This window comes from Cucurbita pepo, chromosome LG20, assembly GCF_002806865.2.
Source record: "Cucurbita pepo subsp. pepo cultivar mu-cu-16 chromosome LG20, ASM280686v2, whole genome shotgun sequence".
Taxonomy (NCBI): domain Eukaryota; kingdom Viridiplantae; phylum Streptophyta; class Magnoliopsida; order Cucurbitales; family Cucurbitaceae; genus Cucurbita; species Cucurbita pepo.
Genome location: NC_036657.1, coordinates 5,217,297 through 5,223,709, shown reverse-complemented (window position 1 = coordinate 5,223,709; position 6,413 = coordinate 5,217,297).

Genomic DNA, 6,413 nt, shown 5'->3' with positions numbered 1-6,413 from the left:
AGTATTCTTTGAAATACTCAGGCCGTGTGCCACATCATTTTTCAGGTAAAGGCAAGGCGCACTTGTACGGAGGACGGCGGCATCGCGAGCAGAGACTGTGGCACGTGCATAGGGTAGACTCATATTTAAATTTCTAGTCTTAAGTTAGAATAGGTTGTTTTGCATTTCATTGTTTTAAATTATTTTGTATTTGTTTTTGTTTTCTCTAAAGTTCAGTATTTCATATTTAAACACGTAAGACCATGGCTGTGTTTTCGAGAAAAGAAGTTGTTTTAAACGTTTTTTTTTTAAGTTTACGCTATAAATGATGTTCAAGTAAGAGTTACATTTCCGCATTATAGATGAGCATGAGACGTTAGTAGCGACTCTGAGTATGTGGAAATTTAGGGTCGTTACATATCTAATTCATTCCAAAACCTTATTTAAGGGTTTGTAGTTTATTACCAGTCGTGGGACTCCACGTTCCTTTTCTGCCTGATTGTTGACGTAAAAAGCTGCACATGACCAGGGGCTCTTTGACGGTCTAATAAGACCCTTCTGCAAAAGATCATTGATTTCTGCTTTGCAGAATGTTAGTAATTCTCAATTCATTTGAATAGGTCGGGCCTTCGTAGGAATATTTTTCTCCTCGAAGTTCTTGACATAAGGAAGATCAACTATGTGTTGCTTCCTATTCCAAAAGGCATTAGAGATAATTGAACAAATTTCCCTTTCTATTTGAGTTTGTAAAGTTTTGATTTTAGACTGGACAATCTTATTTTCAATCTGTTCTTCTATTCTTTTGAATGAAATTTCTTAGTTTATAAAAGAAATTTGTTTTTCTTTATAATTTAATATATTTATGGATGGAATAATTATATTCTTTTTTTAAGGTTATTTATTTCACTAGGGGAAAGGAAATTAAATTTTATTTCTTTCCTAAGCTTTACTAAGGCCTTTGACTCTAACCCGTTCTCAGTTATTTTAAAAGGATATAATTGAGTAATGAAAGGAGTACCTACGATTAACTCTTATCCTAAGTTCTTTACTAAAAAGAAGGAATTTAGGAAGCAAATTCTATCATTGCAAACATGAACTTTTGATAGTTTGTAATTAATTTTGAGTTTGTTGTTGTTTGCACCTCTAAGACCCTCAGTAGTTTTTTCAAAATACTTTGTAGGTATTAAGCCTTCTTGAATGCAATTTTGATCGGCTCCAGTATCTATGATAGCCTTTAGTGTGATTTTGAAATCATAAATTTTTAAGGTAACGAGACCGTACCATTTTTTATATTGAAAAGTGGTGATGGCTCCAACGAAGGAACTTTGAAAATCTTCTTCGTCCAGGTTCGGTTGCGCCGTTTCCCTTTGTTCGGGCAGCCTTTCCTGAAGATTGAGAATTTCTTGACGAAGCATATAAGATTCTGACCTAGTTTCAGATCTTAATGCATGTACCTCTTATTTGAGATTATTAATCTCTCTTTGTAAATCTCGAGTAGTGAGTTCTCTCGGTTTTTCAAATCTTTGGAGAACTGATTGGAGTCTGTAGGGATTTCTTTCTTCCCTTTCAGGTGGCTTAGAGATTGTCATGACATCTCTAAGTCGTTGAGCAATTTTCTGTTGAATTTCTGGATCTTGAACTTTTTCTACTACTTCGAGTAGAATTTCTTGATCCTTTGTAAGGACATTTATGCATCCTTCGCACGTCCTTTTTCCTTCTTGTTCTGATTCGTATTCTGTGCTAGAATAAGAATCGGATTCTTCTTGGAGTTCGAGGATTTCTCCCTCGCTGGATTGTTCTGAGTCGGTTAGAGCTAGTCGTAGTAGCTGATTTTTCAGCTCTTGATCTATCTCCAACTCATTGATCTTTCCTCTGATCGGACACTTATTAGCATAATGTCCTTCTTCTCGACATTTGAAGCAAGTTTGCCTTTTCTTTCCTTTATGGGGTTTTGTAGGAGTATACTTCCTCCTTGAATACGTTGGCTTTTGAGACTACACGGGTTTATTCCGATACTTTTCTCTGGCCCTGTATGAATGATAAGGTTTTGGATGCGTCTTAACCTTCTTTCTTCTAGAGGTTGAGGGAGCTTCTATCCCCTTGCATCCATATTGATCGCAAAATCTTTACCTCAAATAATCTATATAATTTAACCAATAATCTATTTAGTATGGATAAATTTTCACCATAAATTTTGAATTTTATTAAATATAACTAAATTTTTAGGAAAATGTTAGTTGATTTTTTACCTTTTATTTAATTTTCACTCATTCTTTTTCATAAATATAACAAAAAAAAAATGATGATTAATTACGTGAAAGAATTAAAATTTTCAATAAAATATAATTGATTTTTTTCCTTACATAATTTGCTTCCAATTTCACAACAAATAATATATTTTAAGAAATTTAAATCTACCTAAGAGTACCTTGATGTGGATACTATCCTATTATTCTTCAATTGAGAAAAGTCTACAAAATAGGTCTTTCCAAACAATTGTGCTGTTTTTTCTTTTTCTTTTTCTTTTTCTTTTTTCTTTTTTTCTTTCAGTTTTTAGAAAATCAATGACAACGGAAATAGTGAATGAATTGGAATCGCCTAATGAAAATCAATGACAACGAAAATAGTGAATGAACTGGCACGTGATCGGTATTGTTATTAATTTGATGTATAATTGAATTATAAACGTAACTAAAATGTTAGCGGTACTTACTTTCCTTTTAAATTTATAATCAATTTAACTATAATAAAATATGCTACAAAAATTAAAATAATTACATTATGTCTTTTTTTAAATAAGAAAATTATTAAAAATATTTTATCTTTAAAAATTTCATGGATTAAAAAGTTAATAAATCTTGTAAACACGACGAATATGTAATAAAAAACCTTGTAAACACCACGAATATACTATTTCTTAGGTTCTATCTTTCTTTTCACTTAAGGTTGATGCATACTACGTTTCTACACATAGTTCCCATACATTTGCATAAACCCCGCTAGTAGGCTCGTTAATATATTCCTTATGTTTGACTATGGGCTAGAACACACTCACACTGTCAAAAATCAATTAAAAAAAGAGGGCATATAATAACGTGGCATACGTCACAACATACTGGAAAAGTAATCAATACTTGTGTAACATACCACATGCATGAAGTCCTGCATTAAAAATCATGGTTCAAAGTATAATGTACATAATACTTCCATACTTATCATGACATAAATTTCCTATGAGACTTATATACACATTCATGCTCATCGTACATGATACATCATGGTGTCTCAAATGGCATAAACGTGATCATATTAACATAGCAAACATACTCAACAAATAGGAAATACATACATAAAAAAAATTCATAGAATATCATATCATAATTAATAACACGGAAATAGACCGCATGTCACATGTTATTCATACATCAAACAATTCATCCAACCTAACCCATAGGTATTCCAATAGTACTTGCAAGTCAAACAATTCATCCAACCTAACCCGTAGGTATTCCAATAGTACTTGTACTTACAATTTTGTCTAAACCATTGTTCTTTTGCTTTCCTTAGCTGGTCTTAGCCTAATTTTACTTGATGTGATCCAACGTCGCCTGAATCAAGCTCAATTACGTCAAAAATAGCTTCATACGTCAAAAATAACTTCATAACTGTAAAAAATAGTAGGATGTAGAACAAATTGATAAACATATTTGAATTCGAGTTGATCCAAGGTTTTTTTTTTCAATTTGACTACAACAATGTACCTATCTAAAAAGAACTTTTGTCCCTAAAAGTATGTTAAACTTGGAAGAATCTAGGGTACTTCTTCATCATTCCATCCTCCCGTTCTAGTGTGCAAGGTCTTTACTTCTCGAAAAAAGAAAAAAAAAACATGTATCGGACTTTCCTCATAACCAAGCTCTCGTCTAACTACAAAGGCTTATGGCCTATCATATGGGTATAGTTGATCATGTACTTACAAACACAGATAAATGGAACACATTATGTATCACATATAACGATGGTGACAGAGCCAATAGATATATTACCAATCCAATTCATTCTAGAATTTTGAAAAGCTTAATGATGCATGAGCTTAAGCCTAAGCTTTCACGTCAAAACCTCAAAAGAGTCTTCATCGGCGCTTTGTCATCTACTTATAATTTCAAGTCTTTTTGTAATACATGGGTGTAATTTTTCTGTCTATTCTAGGCTATATGCATCCTCATCTTGATCTTGTGCACCAGCTCATGAGTGGCTTGTACAAACTTTGGTCCTAATAGAACGCGTTCATCCACTTTGTCTAAATATACCAGAGACCTCTACCATTTTCCACACAAAGCCTAGAACTGTATCACGCCTTTAGTTGCTTGAGGCGTTTGAGATTTGTTATAAGAGATTTCAAGAGATGAAACTTAAATCTCAATTGCTTGAGAATCCAACACAGAGACACGTAACAAATCTTCCAACGTCTGGTTCAAACATCGTCTCTCTCTAGGTGAAAAGTAGTATAAAAAAAATCTAATCGGGAACACTACATTTTTTTGAAGACTATGTCAAAATTTTGACGTGAAACAAGGGTCCAAATCCGATACTATGAAAAATGGCACCGCATGTCATTTGAATATCTCCCTATATATTTGTGCCCGTTATCCACAAAGTAGATAGTTTTTATGGTAATAAATGTGTGGGTTTGATGAGTCTATTGATAATCACAAATATCACCGTTTAACCTTCAAGGTTCTTGGTAAACTTCAAGTCCCTCTCCACTTCCACTCTAGAGCGCTCAAAGGTTGCAACAATTCTTTTGTCCTCTATTTCAATGCCTTGATTTATTTGCAAATACATCTATTTACCAACTTTTTTATATCATTCTTCCGGATGCACCACCAAAAATGTTGTTTTAGGTCTTAGTACATCTTACTACAACTTGGATGCATAGAAAAACGGTGAGTTATGAGCTTTCATTCATATCTCATATCTCAACTAATCACATGGTAGTACACAAAAACATCCTTGATAGAGAAGTTTGTTGTCCTAGGGTCATCATAAATCAACAGGCATTTGTCACATAGTTGTCACTTGTTGACCCATCAAGCATTTATTAATATATTGTGGTATCTTATCTCTTTTTGTTTTGTAGTACACCACCATTATAATTCTTGAAACTATCTTACTTTTGGTACCAACCATATGCACTAAAAAGTGCTTTGGGCGTCTCCTTTAACGTCAACTTCTTGAGGGGATAATCTCCTTGGTACATGGTTTTTCTTTAAGATGACAATTTAGCTAATCACTAGTAATGATGTTTAATTTGGCATTTGTTCATTGAGCATCAATAATTTAGTGTAAAACCAACTATTATTAAGACAAATAATTTCATGTTGCTATAGTACAAGTAAGATAAAACATTAACCTTCTCATGTTACCTTACTAACACGAGAAAGAGCATCAACCTTTTCATGTTATCTTAGTCCTCAAGCTAGTTATTTATTCTGGACATCATTACAATTTACAAACCTTCCTATATTTATTTCGGACATCATTACAATTTACAAACCTTCCTATATTTATTTCGGACATCATTACAATTTACAAACCTTCATATATCCTCATGAACATCTAATTTGTAGAGTTATGGTCAGCACATTCTTTAACTTTTGAAAGCTCTAATCGTAGTCTCACTACAGGTACAAGTAACACTCGTGCGAGTCAACTAAGTCAAACTCAAAAAATTTGAATAAACCTTCTACGTCATCTCATCAAATAAAATAAAAAAACTTACAAATTTTTGTCTCCATACGGATCAAGACCAACTGCACACTATTTCTTCTTTAAAATGATTCATTACACCACATTCTTTAATAGTAGTCTTTTATTAACCACACAGGATCAATTTACTAATACTACAAATAAATTTAGAAACTTTTTTTTTTTTTTTTAAGATTTAGTTAACGAAAACCTCATAAAAGACATCTTAATAACTCATAATGACCATGTCTAACTTCAAAANATGACATGCTTGACTCATATACTTATAACCTTTGTTCTAGAAGAATACATGGTCTTCATCACTTAAGGGAATGAACTATTCAATTGTGCAGCATAACTAAAAAAAAGTAGGTTCTCTAAGGATTCGATACTCCACTTATTACTTGTGAACAGTGTATACTTATACCAATACTTGCAATTTTTTAATGCATAGTGTTGTATACCTATATAAGTTGGAAGTGTTCTAATGATACGAAACTTTCTTCACAAGATCTAGAACTTATTTCAAATTATGAAACTTTTTTCACACGATCTTCCTAGCTATGACTTGAACACTCTAAGCTTGTGGGAGACTATGGAAAGAAAATCCTCCTAGGATTTGAGAGGGAGAAGTCTAGAGAATTATTTGTTCTCCAAAGAGAGGAGAAAGTGTGTGTGGTACACAT